The following is a 17,148-nucleotide window of genomic DNA, read 5'->3' as shown; positions in this document are numbered from 1 at the left end:
CCTGATAGTCGCCTTCCTGTTTCACAGGTTTGAATATTCTGCAGTAATCTTTGTTCGCTTACTCAGTGACTTTTTCTGTTGCCTCTGGTGCCAACCGCCCAGTGTCATTGCTATTGTGTGCTCTTGTGTATAATCCCGCATTGCTTTGGTCATGAAAACTGACATTGCTGACCTAAGACGCGAGATCGCTGATCTTAAGCGTGAATTAAGAAGTAAGGGAAATGCAGAAAAGCTACGATTAAATTAAGAAACAATATGAAACCACTAGGAAAGAAAATGTGGAAATGCAAAAAGGCAGCCATTTCTTCAACAAAAGCTACGAGGAAATGAAAGGAGAATGTGAAACTACAAGAAAAGAAAACGCAGCTTTGAAAGTTTCAAGTTCGACGTTGTCATGATAACGGAAACCTGGTATACGAGTGACACAGAAGTGCTGCGCCTTTCGGGCTTCAACACGTTCTTTCTAAATAGGTCCCACGGCGAGGTGGGGGTGTTTTACAGCTCGTGTCTACACAGCTTTCTTGTAGTACAATGAACGAATTTTCGACAGTTACGACAGATTATGAAGCTTCAACGGTGCAATGTAAAAATGCTATTTTTGTTGTTGTGTACCGCCCCCCTGATGGAAAACTCGAAAATTGTTTCGCATTTTTAGAAGACCTCAATTTTGTTTCGTCTTATGGTTTACAAATAACTATTGGTGGGGACTTTAACATTAACATATTACAGGCAAGCGCACATTCGCTTGATCTAGAGCTCCTTTTCGGTTATTTCGGCTGCATGAACGTGATCAAAGAACCGACTCGTATGGGCCGTCTTTCCCAAAGTCTTATTGATGTATTTATAACCAGCAGTACCATGTCCGGTGTGACTGGTACTGCCCATCTCTCCCAATTCTGCCCATCTCTACATATAGGTGACCATTTACCTATATATATGTTCTCAATGCACACAGAACTACTAAGATGTAAGCAATGCCCAGAATCTTTCGCTTTTCACGATATTAATCAGAAGACTGTGACTACTTTTCGTCAGAAAATTCCCTCTATTTGGTGGAACCCTTTACTTCTGTGCACCACTGCAGATGATGCCTACGATACTTTTCTAGAATCATATAAAGATGCATATAAAAAGTCTTTTCCTCTTAAGATGGTCAAGAAAAATAAGAATATAAGGAAACCATGGATTACAGACGAATGTCTGAAGATGATCTGTAAAAAAAGATATATTGTACCATACGTTTGTAAAAACAAAGAACAGGGACGATTTTGTAGCCTTTCAAAAGTACCGAAACTTTGTGACAAAGTTCTTACGCTATACTAAAAAAATGAACTTCGAACATGTGTTTTCTGAGGCTCCCTCCCGGCGGGATGTCATGTGGCGGGAATTGAATAAACTTTTGCACCCACTTACCCCCCATACGACGACTTTGAATTGACAGTAGATAATAAACCACTCAAGGGTCAAGAACTGGCAACCAAGTTTAATCACTATTTAACGAATCTTATGCAATGCTCCCACAATGAAAGCGCTATGAGCTTCCTAAAGTATTTTAACCCACACACAGCCTTTTTTTCTCCGGTAACGCCTCAGGAAATATGGTCGATTTTCTTGTCACTAAAAAATAGCAAGGCCATAGACATCGATAGGCTTCAGATTCGGCCTATTAAGCTTGTACTGGACCTTCTTGTATCGCCGCTTAGCCATATATATAACTTATGCCTTACTACTGGTGTTTTTTCAAAAAAGATGCAGCAAGCTAAGGTCACGCTACTGTTTAAATCCGGGGACAAAATCAATTTTTCCAATTATAGACCGGTTTCTGTACTTCCAGTTATTTTAAAAGGCTAAAAAAGTAATCGCGAAACACCTTGTGTCCTTCTGTGACGCTCTATTATATCATCAAAACAGTTCGGTTTTCGTAAACATATGCCAACGAATTAGCTTTACTAACGCAAAAAGAATAAATAATCCAGGGATTTGAAGAAAAGAAGGTAACTTTAGTTATATTTATAGACTTTTTCAAAGGATTTGATAGAATTAGTCATTTAACATTGCTTTAAAAATTACAACATTATGGATTCCGGGGGCTTTACTCTTTTGCAATCTTATTTAAGTAACCGGCAACAGGTCGTAGCAATAAAGGAACACAACTCTTCTTCACAAGAAGTAAGGGCTGGAGTTCCGCAAGGCAGTCTTCTAGGGCCAATCGTGATCAATAATTATGAATGATATCGTAGAAATTACTGAAATTGCACATTTTATTATTTACGCAGATGATACCAACATTTTCTTTCAATCGTGTGATACTACTCAGCTTTTGCATTTAGCAATAGAAAATTTTGCATTTAGCATTTAGAAAGCTTCACAAATGGACTAAAGCATACTCGTTAAAAATAAATACTAAGAAAACTAAAGCGGTGTTATTTTCACCTGCTCAAAGATCTGTTGATAGAAACCTCAGTTTGTACATCGGATCTGAAAAGATTTGTATAGTTAGTGAAATAAAAACTTTAGGCATTGTTTTTTAAGAACATTTAAAATGAGATGCCCATGTCTATCACGTCTGCACTAATTTATCTCGAGCGTGTGGGGTGCTTTGTAGGTTACGGCCTGTGGTTACATCAAATATTAAACTTATTCTTTATCATGCTATATTCACAGCTCTCATCAATTACTGCAGCCTCGTATGGTTAACCAGTTCCGCAAAAAATAATAATAGGCTGCATTTATTTCAGAAAAAGGCCATTCGACATATCGCAACTGTACCATATGACTCTCACACCAACGAACTATTTCTGCAGTATAATTTGCTTCCTGTCCACTGTATCTACAACTTTAATCTTCTAACAAAGTATAAAAATAGCTTGCAACACAACGGTGCAGCGTATCTAAGTCTATGTAGTTTAAGAAAACCGTTGGACGTACCGTACGAAATTAGGGGAAGGAGTACACGGTTCGTGCCGTTTTCAAGAACGAATTAGGACAATGAATGGTTGCAATCACGAACTTCCCGCCTTTTAAATAACCTAGCCGAGAGTGGCATAGCTATAAATACAATTTCTAAGTGAGACTTAAGGAAACGTTTACTGCTGAACATAGAACATTTTTAACTGACAATCTATTAAGCGTTGTCTCTCGTGGCAAGCTTGGTTTAGCCAAAATTACTTGTAATATTTTTCAAGCGTTTTATTGGCATTGTCTTCATTCCCTGCAAACTTTAGCATCTAAAAAGTACCGTACACTGATTCTTGCCAATATTGTGTGTATTTATTTATGTGGATACTTCTGTAGTGCAGATTTTGATGAGTGTATGCATACCTGTATATAACGTGACTTTTTCTTCAAGTTTTGTCTTCTGCTTTTTTTGTGTCTACACAGGTTCCGTACATATCCAATATTTCTCTTTTTATGTACCTGTGTACCCTGTTTTGGTTTGTAACCTTTGTATGTATGTATGTACCTATGAGTGCCTATATGCGTGTATGTACATCATTTAATAAGTATCTTTTACAAACTGTGAGCTATCGTGCGTTTTAATGCTTTCTTTTATGTTTGTAAGTAATATCGACATGTTAAGGCGAGATTTATTTTCTTACGATTATTTCCTGTTCGTATGCTTTAAACTCCTGTTTCTGCTCTGCCACGCCAACCGTAAGGTGCAAACACCTCGTCAAGCTGCAGTTTTGCAGCTTTTTGTGTTTGTCCTCGCATTTCTATGTACGAAATGCAAAATAAAGTTGAAGTTGAAGTTGAAATTAGTTAGGTGAGTGAATGAGCTAATGTGAATTATTGGGACTAGTGTGTTGATTAATATTGATTAAAATAATTGGCGGGTCAGTTAAGGCGGATTCGACGGTCGGACCAAACATGATATCTTTGGGGTCCTTGGCATTTGGAAATTTTGCAGCGTTCTCCTTCTCGACCAATCAGGAAATTTTGTCCCGCACGAAGTAGCCGCAAAGTTACGTGAAGACCGCCTGAATGCTATAAAAGGTCTCTCTTTATGCCCGTATTGCGAGTTCTCCTCTGCACCACAGTGCTGAATGTATCAATATGTAACCACTTCTGCCTTGGCTGCCAACAGGTGACTGGCAGTATATTACAAATAAATAAAATTATGTTGTTGCTATATTAAAATTGACATCTCGGACTAAAGTTAATAACTAATTGCCTAATGCATATTGTATATTCATCAAAGAGTTTTCAAAACGTGTGTATATATGAGGGGAGACAGTTGGAAAGAAACTAAACTGCAAGAAAAAAAGGGAGGGATGATCAACTGGTTTGATGCAAGAGCCGCCCGATAGAATTCTTCAGTACCTTCTCTTTGTGTTACCGTTCTGCAGCCTCCCACAGGTGTAGCATCTCAACCGCCGAACACAGCCCCCTCTAAGCTGAGGAAGCGGCGATAGCACATGCGCTTAGCCAAAGCGGCGTCAAAACTCTCATAACAGACCCTTAGCAGGCGTGGCCCAACTTTGCCAACGGTCGATTGCATGTTACAACACTTCCGATGCTCAACCAGAGACCACCAACGAGACCAGTCACGATTGTATGGGCGCCAGCTCATACTGACATCCACGGCAAACAAGATCACCAACCTCGTGGTTCGACATTTGACTCGCTTAGCCGGCGCTGATGAAGCCCGGCCCGAGTGCATGCATCCTGCAGTCACAGACCAAGAAGTTACTCAGCACTCTGGCCTCTTCCATAGAACGTACTCCTCCTCGCACAAATCGCTACCGATTAACCAGGAAACATTACTCCGCACCCTGTGGGCATACACCTTCCCACACAACGCCAGACTTCACCTCTTTGACGGGACACAACTCTCTCCATTGCGTTGATTCTGTGGAGAGCCTGGGAACCTCATACACATAGTAGGCGGCTGCGACTAGTGTGCCGTAGATCCATCCAACCTTCACGTTTCCATAGAGTATTGGGAGACAGCCATGGCCAGCTGCGCCCTGGAAGATCAGTTGTTCTTGATGGAAACGGCTGTCGATTCGGCCCCCTCGAATGAGGACGCCTCTCTTAAACATTGCCTCGATTGAATTAAACTTCATTTTCTCTCTCTCTCTCTCTCTCTCTACAAGTGATCATTACTGCTGCTTGTGACTTCACTTGGCTATCATCTTTCCTAGAGCCCAATCGCTGTCACCAGTCGCTGAAGGGCCATTAGCAAGTTCCTATCTCCAGTGGTTCCCTATCCCATGTCGTCCTATACCAGCCGTCCAATGAGTCCTTAGAGCCATTCTTCCTTTCTAACAGCTCTATTAGCAGATAAAAGATGAGCAGTAGAAAATTTTTCTAAATACCACCTGCCACGCTTGGCAGTCGGCGCCACATACTCGTCACACTACCATAGAAAACATTTTGCGGGTACAGTTAAAGGAGCTCTTCAACACCTCAGATAAACTCGCCGCGGTGGCTCAGTGGCTAAGGCGTACGGCGCTGATGAGCACACAGACGCGGTTTAGATTCCCGGTCGCGGCGGCCGCTTTTCTGATGGAAGCGAAAAGCGAAAACGTCCGTGTGTCCGAAATTTCGTGGCACGAAAAGATCCCCAGGTGGTCAAAATTAATCCGGAACCCTCCACTATGGCGCGCCTTGTCGTCGGCGTTGCGACGGCGCGTTAAAGCCAACAGTAAATAAATAAATAAATAAATATAAATAGGTAAATAAATAAATAAATAAACGAATAAAAAGTAGTAAATAAATAAATAAACACTTTCTAAAACGCTTCAATCTTCTTCGCATCTGGAAGAACTGCGAAAACTATAGCTATTGCCAGCACAGAGCAACAGTGCGTGATTTGCTCGTCGCTGTGGATACACCTTCCGTTTCTGCTTCGCTTTTGTGGCTTTTTTTAGATGGCTATCAAATGCGTTCTCTTCTGCAACTTAAGGAAAGCCGGCAAACAGCCGCTACACCGCTGTAATGGCGTCATTCAGCGGTCGAAGAACGCGAAGACCGGGAAGGAGAGAAAAATATTTTGAGCAAGTTTCTATGTTGTCTGACGAGGAGAGAACAGTAATTTTTGGCTGAGGCACATTGCGACCCCATAGTATAATGCGTTGGTTGACTACTTTCTGCAAGCACTCAAGATTTAGACAAAAGTTGAAAAACGTGTTGCAGGGTCGCTTTAGTTTGGCCAAGACAAAATATTTGGACAAAGAAACCTTCATTATGAATTTGTTGTTATGCCGATTTGATAAGGAAACGAAAAACGAGCACAAAAAATTAACATAAAAAAGACGCCTACTTTTTTTTTCTTCGAACCCGTTTGAACCCGTTTAAACCGGTTCGAACGGGTTCGAACCGGTTCGAACCGGAACGGAATGGTGCTCTGGAACTGAACCCGAACCGAACCCGAAAGGCTTGAACCCGAACCCGAACCGAACCCGAAAAAATTCCGGTTCGACACCCTGCTTCCCACGCCACGCTCGTAGTCGTCGACGTCCACCACAAAAAAACTACGCTCGTCCGTAGGCCCAACGACTTCTCTTCTACCTTCCAAAACATACTGAACGAAAACGTTACACGGTTACGCTTTGTTACACGGTCACACTACGTGCATACGACAACGATCGACCAGCGCAAGAAAAGAAACGCGGCGTAATGTGCGTTGCCATGTGTGTTGCAACAGTGAGGGCTGCGGCTACGGCTGGCTACGGCTTCAGTCGGCCTATATAGGCGGCGTTGGTTGATGCCAGAAGATGAAGCCGATGAAGCGATACATGAAAACTCAATCATTTTGGTTGTAATAATGAACATAATTTATTAGCGGGTTACAAACCTCTTGATAAAAATTAGCACTGTATTAACCAGTGATAGCAGCTTCCAACTTCAGCACGGTTCTTTCCTGTGTTATCACAGCAATCACAGTCTCACAGTCACACCATAGCACACACATCATTTTCTGCACCGTGTTTCTGCACTGTGCTCGGCTACGTAGTATGTGCGCTGATTCTCTTTTCTTTTTGCAGTGGTCGGGGCTGCTTTAAGGCCCAACCACATGCAGAGCACTTTCGGCGTTTTCTCGCGTCGACGTCGTCGCCAGAAATGCACGGCTACGCGAGCTGACGCCCGAGCGACGCCGATGTCTACGCTCGCCAGATATCGGCGTCGACGCAGCGCGAGAGATCATCGGAAAGCGGGCGACAGCGTCCGTCTTCGCGTGGTTTGGGGGCATTCCTTTCAGCAGAAAACAATCGATTTATTTTTAACTTGCGGTAATCGGTTGCCTTGAGACAAATTGCCAGCTATTTCTGTTCGCAAGCGCTTATCCATTTGTGGCTTGTTCGACTTTCAACGGGGAGATCGGGGATCTGCGATTTAAATAAGGGAGCTCTGGCTACATCGCATCCAGTATAAGCATAATGTGGCTTGTCTGCAAGATCGGTGCGTGACGAGCAAGCGTTATCAACGCCAGAATTCTAGCGGCGCATTCCCTTCCATTCGTAGCTCCCGTGGCTTGCGCTGACCGGGGATGTGCGATAGCTTTTCTTGACTCAAATGAGGGACCTGTGGTTACATCGCTCGTAGCACTAGCATTATCGTCCTCGGCTCCAAGATCGGTGCGCAAGAAACAAGCGTTACCACTGCTCAAGTCTCTCAAACACGACCAAAACAAAACACATCCGACACTATTTGTGGGCAGCCTCGTTTGGTACACCGAATAGACCCTATGCGAAATTGCTTGGTGATCTAGCAACACTGATGTAAACGAGACCGTCGGCCATATTGGTACGGGCGCCGATCGGGAAGTCTCGTATTGTTTACTGTGGAAGAGTAGGTGACGGTAACGCGGTATGGCTCAAACTGGACGGTGTTTTCCGGCTCTCGACAGCGGATTCTGGACGAAGGACTTGCCTGAGCTGAGGACTGTGTCTGAAGACTCATACCACTCGGGGTGCCACGCCAAAGACCCATCCGGGCGGCAGCGGAGCAGGGCATGCCGCCTAGCCACCGAGGCGCATTGCTCGCCTTCATCGGTGCGGACAAACACGTGCGACTCGCAGTAAGTAAATTCTTCTTCCTTTGTTTTTACTTGACGTGAGTTAACCGGTATGAGCATTTGTAGAGCACTTCGTTCACCGTTGTTTACCACGCAAATGCGTAGCGGCGACCCTGTTGCAGTAACCCTGAAAGAGGAAAGCGACAATCGCCAGACCGTACCGCTAGTGGGTGGATTAGGTATTTTCAAATGCTGTACATGGAATTCAAATGCTGTACGGGATGATTTTTGGCGAAGATGTTTACGGAAAGGTTGCGGCCGTTTTCCGTGACGGTCGTCCGCCCGCACGTTTGCCGCAAAGCAATCGTGCTTTGCGGCAAAGTCAACTACAAAAGCGCACATACGCCTTGAATTTTCTTTTTTTGTGTGTTTTCATTATCTATTGCGCATGTTCTGCGCACAAATCTGTTTGTGTGTCTTTCTTCTCCTTTTTTGGCGGTGGGGTGGTTGTGTTTGTTTCTAAAGCGCATGTTTTTGGTGTGCACGAATAGATAATACAGTAAAGCCTCGTTAGCTCGAACTCACTGCACTAGAAGATTTTTTTTAATTCGATGGGTCATCGGTATAGCCCGAATGTTTACCTGTTTATCTCGAAAGATTCTGGAAGTGAGTTCCAGATAATCATATTATTATGACGAACACGATTATGCGGGTACTGGTATCATTACGCACGCTGAGGTTTTTAAATGTTAAACTTCCTTCTCTTGAACAATGCATTAACAAAGCATGCAGAGATACTTGCACGCTCGAACTTGACAAACAATTTTGAAATCATTGCTGTTTGAGGTGTAGATTATTGCCCTTGCAACAGTGTTAAGCAAGACACAAAATCTGGTCATTTTGAGTCTGTTCCTTGCGGCCACTTTTTTCTGCTCTGTCCCTTTAAACATAAACTGTAGCGGACTAGTCCTGTTATTCCCTGAGTGTTATTTACTGATACTCTCTCTGTTCTTGCAGGTTGGGCCTCATCCATGTGCTCAGCAGCTGCTTTCGCTCCCAGAAGAAAAGTCGCCGGCCCTATGTTGTGTGCCTCACCTTTGAGACAGACAGTGGGGCGATTGGGGAGGCATCGTGCGAGTGCCCGGCGGGTTGCAGTGGAGCATGGAGTCACATCCTGGCTGCTGTGCACCTACTCGCCCTCTTGCAAGCCGAAGGTTTTAAGAGGCGCCAGCGGAGCTTGCGTGCACTGAGCTGCCACAACAGTGGGGACGTCCGTACAGCAGGGCATCAAGCCAGCGAGTGTCCAAAACATTGACTGGAGAAGCCCGCAATAAAATGGCCCCTCCCTTCCCTTGCCAATGCGTCTGTTCGATGCACGTCGAGTACAGGAGCAATGCGAGCAGCAACAAAGTGCCGTGCAGGCGCTTGGGAGAAAACTTGGTAGCCTTGGGAATGAGTTTTTTGCCCCATTTGTGCTGGCCTCCCGCTCCCCCCCCCCCCCCCTCCCGTCCAAGCGACAGAAACAAGGACTGGCATGGCACCTGAAGGGTCACCTATGAGCTACCATTCATGCCACATTTTGCCGTGGTCATCTCGCGAGCACGCAGAGGCTGGGCAACGTCGTGTTTACTAGACCGTGACATGCAGGGGTGCGCGAATGCTTCTTTTTGTTCCATTTATATCCACAGTTTGCTATACTGCACACGCTATAAATCAGCGAAGTAGTTTAATTTACTGGGATTTTCACTGGGGATACAAAAAACGCAAAAGCACTCAAGCTGATGCGCGGCGGCCTGATGCAACTGTGGCCGTTTTCTTTTTTCTTTTTGAATAAAACTTGAAAATAGTCTCAGCTGCCTACATCAATGGCCACTATCATTACGTCGGAGGCATGCATGCAGCATGTGACAAACTAGAGGAGGGAGTGTGTATTTTAGTCGCAAAATATTCGACAGTAACTACATCGTTGCTGGAATGACAATGGGCACCAAGTTAACTTGACGTAACAACAAACCTTTCAGCCCGGCAAATAGCCAACCAAGTGCAAAAGCTCGACTTTTCCACCGTTAGATCATCATAAAACAACGTTCGCCACTTCTGCAACGACGCGCGGCTAAATGCAACGTTAAAGAAACCAACAACACACTCCCATACCGTGCGCGCCCGCCACAGAGGAAATTTTCAACAGCGCCGTGACGGCGTAGTGCGGCAAGAAAAGTTTGTTTACAGCCCTAGGTAAGATAAAGGCTCGTGTAGGGGCTAAGCTGTACCATTTAACAATGAAATGAAGCGGGCGCAGAGCCACAGGGACGAGTAAAGAAACAGCCAAATTTTGGCAACGTGCGGTACTGTTTTCCCGGTCGAGCGCCGCTGTCAGTCGCGTGAATAGGCGGCGCACGCTCAGGCTTCATTTAGAATACAAAGGCTGCACAACAGAACTCCAACGCAGCTGTATTTTTCATACGGAGAGCGACTACGGAACCCCGCGCTTAGCGAACCAACGACAAATATTCGCTCCAAGCGCACCGCGCCCAGCGTGTCACAAAGGTTGCTCGCGCCGGCATAGTTCGCGTCACAAAGTTCGTTCAAAAGCGTGGAACTTCACGTACCTTTTCTCCATTTGAACTAGTATTTCCGCATTGCGTGCTCTGCGGCACGAAGAAATGCTCCGGCATTGTAGTCCATCACCAAGAGCGGTCAATGCCCGCCTTCTATGTTTTGCTAATTGGTTTCGGTTTCAAACGACCGTACCAAAATGGCGGACCTAGTTACCGGAGTCGACGTGAGATGGCGGGGCGCATTTTGCATAGGGTCTATTCTCTGTGCCTCCCTGTCTCCTTGTGTGGTCGAGGGGTTGTGTGTCGGGCTTTCGTTTTGAAGTCCGTGGTTCGAATCCTCAAAAAGCCCGTTTTTTTTTTTTTTTTGCGAGGGTTTGATCAGTTTTTTTTTTTTTTTTTACAGGGTACAGTCAGGGTGCCAGAGTACCTTGCTTTTTAACCTACAAATGACGTTCGACGGTAACTTCAGTACCAAGGCAGCGCTGAAATTTGTTTTGCTTACACTTTGAATTCATGCACCTGCATTAGGTACATAACATGCAGGTTAAATCAAGAAGCAACTAAAGCAGTTTTGCGAGGTGCGTCTTCGTTTATCATCCTATCTTATTTTGTTCAGATTTGACCATGATGACTCGAGATACATTGCCAACATACTTATATAGCAATGAATAAATATGCCAAGTGATTTTCTTTTTTGCTAAAGCTAAATTCTTGATAATTGCAGTTCAATAATCGATAATAACTGCTCATAACCGACTTCAACAGGATGGCAATTGACGTCCAGCAACGCCCGCTGACGCAGCTACTGGCGCGCGACTTCGCCGGTCTCATGCGGTTGCTCGCCCTCTCCTGAGGGCCCGCGCGTTGACGCCGAACGACGCCGACGATCGCGCGACGCGTGATTTCGCGTCCATGTTGTTAGGACTTTATTGTGGCTGCTTTATTGATTCTCTTTTAGTTTTGTCATTGGTGCTTCACCTGTTCGCCTGCTGCCACGATGTGGGTAGGTGTGGAGTTTGGTTTCAGCTTTTTTTCTCACGTACAATTTGGTTTTTATGGAAAGAAACTTCTTGGGCGTTCGCACCTTTTTATTTTTTTATTGGCTGTGAGTTGCGGTGTCGGGTTTAGGGCGATATTGTGTGTTTTATTTTGTTAGTCGTCGTGTTACAGCGAGCAAAATAGTAAACTCAATTCTGCTCCCGCGTCCCCGGTTTTAAAATTGGAAGTTTCATTTCGTCGTTGATTCTGTGAGCAGGAAAGTGGTAAAAATATTCTCTTTCATCGCAAGAAATAACCACATAACAGCTTTGCAACTGCAGTTGCAAAGCTGTCCTCACGACAGAATTATCTTGTTCGACTGTTGGCTGTTGTGTAGACAGATTCATGTATCGCGACATATTTTGCCACGGCAGCCGCATCTGTAGTGACGACAAGAATCTGCCGTCACGACAGCCGGCTTTGCTACTACAGCATTTTTGTCGTGGTCCTGTTGCAACTACAGACGTCACGACAGCATTTATGCCTCTGTAGTTACTACAAGATTCTGTCGTGACGACAGCCAGCTTTGCTACTACAGCATTTTTGTCGTAGTCTTGTAGTAACGACAGACGTCACGACAGCTGGCTATGTCACGACAGCATGATGGCTGTCGTGACGACAGGTAGTTCTGTTGGGACTACAGGAATGTTTGTCGTTGAGAAGATTGACTCTGTCGTTACGACAGGAATGTGTGTCGTAACAACAGAAAACTTTGTCGTAACGACAGGAATTCTGTCGTAACTACAGAAATTGTGTCGTACGACAGGAATTCTTGTTGGGTTTCTGTCGTATTCCTGTTGACATTTTCGACTGGGAATGTGGGCGAATGTGCAGTTAGATATACCGTTAGGAAAAACGTCTACGTCTTCGTTTTAAAGACATCTGCGGTCGTTCAAGGGCCGGAACCTCATCCTTCCGGGACGATTGACATCAATCAGTCCAGCCACCTCTGCGGGATACTGAGAGTGACGGCGTGGGTTATGAGGTTGCACCGCAATGCCACCCCAAGCAAGCCGTCAGTTTCTGCCCCGGTCGTAGCAACGGAAATTGATGACGCAGAATTGTACTGGTGATAGTAAAACAAATAGATATACCTCTCTCATTCCTCACTATCATCATCATAAGCTTTTTCGAATAAAGACATTGTGGGAAAGGGGCAATGGACTCGGTGATGCTGTGGCTCTCCTACATTTATTGAGGTGGGTAAGGCCCAGCCGGAACTTAGAGAGCGGCGTACACGTGCGTCCGCCCAACCAGCGCAGTCGTGTTCAATCTCTGTAGCGCGTGGCACATACTGACGCTGGCCAGGCACCGCTGATGGTGATTGTGAAAGGATGCAGATGACGGTCATAGGGGCGCTAAATACAGATGGAGTTGCCGCCACTATATTATCGGCAGGTGCCTCCTTCCTCCGCTCGCCCCTTTCTCCACGTATTCTGTTGCCGCGAATCGCGTTGGAAGAAAGCTCCAAAGGTGAGCCACACCGAGTGGATTTCCCTACTCTTCGACCACCTACTCCCCTCTGGAGATCGGGAACAAACCCGGACATGGAAGAAGCCGATTGGTGGAACATCAAAGCAGCCTAAGAAGGAGAGGGAATGAGCCCAGCCGTAAGAATTATCTGCCTGCACAACACGAGATCGGTCGTTCTTGCCTCTGAGCGTAGACAAGAACGATGCGAAGACCGACGGCGTTGTGAGCCCCGTCGGAAGCGCTTACGAGATATTTAAGACACTGCGCCGGACGATGCGGGCTCTTCTCGAAAGGCGGCGTATGGTCCGACTCGATATCACGTAAATAATTGGTAAAGTTCAAGACCTCCTCCATCACATCACCATGCAGTTGTAGGAGATTGAAATTTATTTACAGCCTCGCACATGGCGCAAGCCCGGTACAGAGGAGGGGGGGGGGGGGGGATCATCCCAACCTATCGTAAACTTACGACTCCGAGTAAAGGCTGCATTCAGGCGCAGTAGGCGCAACGTTCCATCACACCGCTTGTTGAGGCCGTGTGGAAAGCGGAAGAAAGAATGCAGATCAAGAGCCTGCGGTGGTGGATACCTGGGGTGAGGGTCCTGCCACTCCGACATTTCTGCAGTCCATCCACTTGTGAGGATAAAGGCGTTTCTGTCCTCTTAGGAGAAAGAAAGCTGGATAGGGTTGTTCAGCAAGTGGCCTATGCTGGCGGCTAGGTTGGATCTAATGTTGCTTTGTATGCACGGGTGACACCCCAGCCACTGAAAAATGATGTCATGACCTTCGCGCACTGTTACTATGTGAATCTCGGCAATTTCACATACAAGCCGATTTTGGGAAGCTTTCGGAGGGCTTGTAACATGCTAAGCGAGTCTATCAATATTACCCATTCCTGGGCACGATGTCCGTGGCTGTAATGAAGTGCAGCCCTTACAGCTGCTAGTTCAGTAGCATTTGTTTCGTGGATTAGTTTTCTTTCGATACGCACCGGGCTGATGGGGTCCACACGCCGATGGTGGCTGAGCGCGTGATGTAAAGCGATAACGATGGTATGGTTTTGTCTGAACACTAGCACCAATGATTGTAGTGCTCACGAGCAGCAAGGACTTCATCACTATACTAACTGACTCGCAAGCGGCAGTCGAAGTTATCAGCGGGAGCGCATCTCTACACCAGCATTTATCATTCTGAAAACCATTGCAGAGCTACCTGAGGTGGAAATCGTCTACGTTCCTGGGCATGGATCCATCGACGGTAATGAGGCGGCTCACACCACCACCCGCGCGTACATTCACCGGGCCATTAACCGAGACGAAATGTTCTCCGCTGACACCAAAACGGACCCACTCCTCCGGTATTCAGACGTCCTGAAACATTATAGGCTTGGCAGAATAAAATTCCTGCCACCTCATCCTCGGCTAACCAAAGAAGAAGCCACCCCTCATTGTTGATTGCAGACAAACTCGTATCCCCACAGCACCCTCCTCCATTCCATCTACCCAACTCATGATGATGGTTGGTGTTTCATGGCGCAAGGCCAGCGAGGGCAAAGAGCGCCAGAAAAGAAGTTATATAATGAAGCGAAGTGATTACCATAAAAAGGTAGGTATAAAAACATGTAAATCGGACATTGTAAAATCAATTAAAGGTAATGGTGATGGCTGGTGTATAGGGCCAGATTTGATTATGCGTGATATGAGATAAGGTTTAAAAACTTAACATCTGACAAATAATCAAACACACGTTTCATAGAAACACTGGCATCGTCACCTAGAAACAGCGATGGGTGTAGTGGGATATGTTGTCTGTAGAGTTCTCTGAAGTGTTTGTGTCGTGTTGTGTGAAGTGCCTTGCATGTTATTAGTATGTGGACTACGGATAGGCCCTCCCCGCACCTGCTACACAGGGGTCTTGGAGATCCCGTGAGCAGGTGGGAGTGTGTTGCATGCGTGTGGCCTATCCGTAATCGAGCCAGGGTAACTTCGTTGTGTCTGTTGTGAGTATCAGTGGTGTATGCTCCCAAGAGTGGCTTTATAATGTGTAGTTTGTTGTCAGTCTGTTGATTCCAGTGCGCTTGCCATGTTGTGCGAAGGTGTTGTCTGATGTGTGATTTGAGGTCGGTGTAGGGTATTGTTGTTATGTCAACTGTTGTTGTGAGGGCAGCAGCGGCCGCCATTCCGTCTGCGGTCTCATTACCTGGAATTCCAGAGTGCCCTGGCACCCAGCACACGGTCACCTCAAGGTTTAACGCATGCACAGACATAATAGTACTAATGAGAGCCCTGACCACATGGTTTTTAGACTTCTGTGAGGATAATGCACGCACAACACTTAAAGAATCAGTATAAATTACAGATTTCGGAATTCGACTTAGAACAATATGTTTAACTACAAGAAGTATGCCATAGGCCTCTGCCGTAAAGATACTTGTATTTCTATTCATAGTTCTACAGACATTAAAGGTACCACCACCATGCGCAGCACAGGAAACAGTTGTGGCAGTTTTAGAAGCATCTGTGTAAAATTCAGCACACTTGTATTTGTGCTGAAGGGACAAGAAATGTTGCACGATCGCGCTTCTAGGCACTCTGTTTTTCTCGACACTTGTAAAAGATACATCACATGATATCGGGCGAAGCTGCCACGGTACTAGAAGTTCAGTAGCGGAGGTTTTTGATGGTGTCTGAGAACATGACATCAAGTTGTGACGCTTCTTCTCTTACTCTGAAAGCGAAGGGAGCAGAGACTGATGGGCGATTTGCAAGAAGTTGAGATATTGATGTATCATAAAAAACTGACGTAAAAGGATGGTGAGGCATTGATGAGATTTTAAAAGCATAAAGCAGGTCTGTGTAGGCTCGCTGACGTTCTAGGCTCCATTTGTTGCACTCTACATACAGACTTTCGACTGGACTAGTCCGAAAGGCACCACACGACAAGCGGAGCCCTAGATGAAGCACAGGGTCCAGCATTCTGAGGATGTTTTAGTGGCTGACCCATAGACAACGCTACCATAGTCCAGTCGTGAGCCTATCAAGCTGGTAAAAACACGTAAAAGAAGTTGTTTGTCAGCACCAAAAGAAATGTGCGACAGAACCTTCAGAATATTCATTGTTTTTAAGCATTTATGTTTTAGTTGTTTTATATGTTGGATAAACGTGAGCTTTTCGTCAAAGATTATGCCTAAAAACTTGTGTTCTTTCTTGACAGGAATCGAGACACCATTGAGATGAATGTCTGGATCCGGCCGGATGCCACGCTTCTTGGAAAACAAGACACAAGTGCACTTCCTGGATTAAATTTAAAACCGTTGCTGTCTGCCCAACCAGCTAGCTTGTTAACACCAAGCTGGATTTGGCGCTCGCAGACAGACAGGTTACAAGACTTAAAGGATAATTGTACGTCGTCTACATAAACGGAGCAGGAAATCGACGGTGGCAACGCCTTCCTGAGGGAATTCATTTTTACAATAAAAAGGGTGCAACTTAAAACTCCACCTTGCGGCACGCCGTTTTCCTGCACATGAACCCACCTCAGTATCCCTCCCTTCTCAGTTTCTGTCCAACGCCCGGCACCCTGTACAACCAGGTATGGGAGTGCAAACGAACTCGCCACCTACTCCCGATCCCCTTCCCATCTTTTGAGCAGTGAATGGCTCGGTAGGTCCATCCAGACCTTAGACACCAGCCAGAACTGGCACAGGAGGCCTGGACGGCAAGTCGCAACCTGGGTATCCCGGAATGAGGATGCCCTCCGCCGGGCGAGTGCCCTGCCATCAGAACCTGCGGTCAATGAATGCTTATTCTCCTCTCCTCTACACGAAGGAAATTGTCCATCTACCATTCCCCAATTTTGTCGCGCTGTTTGAAACATGCCCCGTCTAAATTTGTGCTCACCCATGTTTCAATCTCCTTCCAAAATTGCGCGTGCTCAGCGAAGCGTGCCATGGTCGTTCAAAAAAATGCTCGCGCGAGGGCCTCATTTGGTTACGCGTGTAAAATTTGGCATCGGGGTTCTCACAATGTCTCACACCGTTGACATGTTAAACTCTGCGAATAACGTGGCAGTTTATTTATGGTAGAATCGTCGAACTTAAATCGTATAAACCCTCCT

Source organism: Haemaphysalis longicornis, unplaced genomic scaffold, assembly GCF_048455015.1.
Source record: "Haemaphysalis longicornis isolate Haplotype H1 unplaced genomic scaffold, Haemaphysalis longicornis Haplotype H1 scaffold_12, whole genome shotgun sequence".
Classification (NCBI taxonomy): domain Eukaryota; kingdom Metazoa; phylum Arthropoda; class Arachnida; order Ixodida; family Ixodidae; genus Haemaphysalis; species Haemaphysalis longicornis.
The sequence above is the reverse complement of the archived record's forward strand: the minus strand, read 5'-3'. Positions refer to the sequence as shown.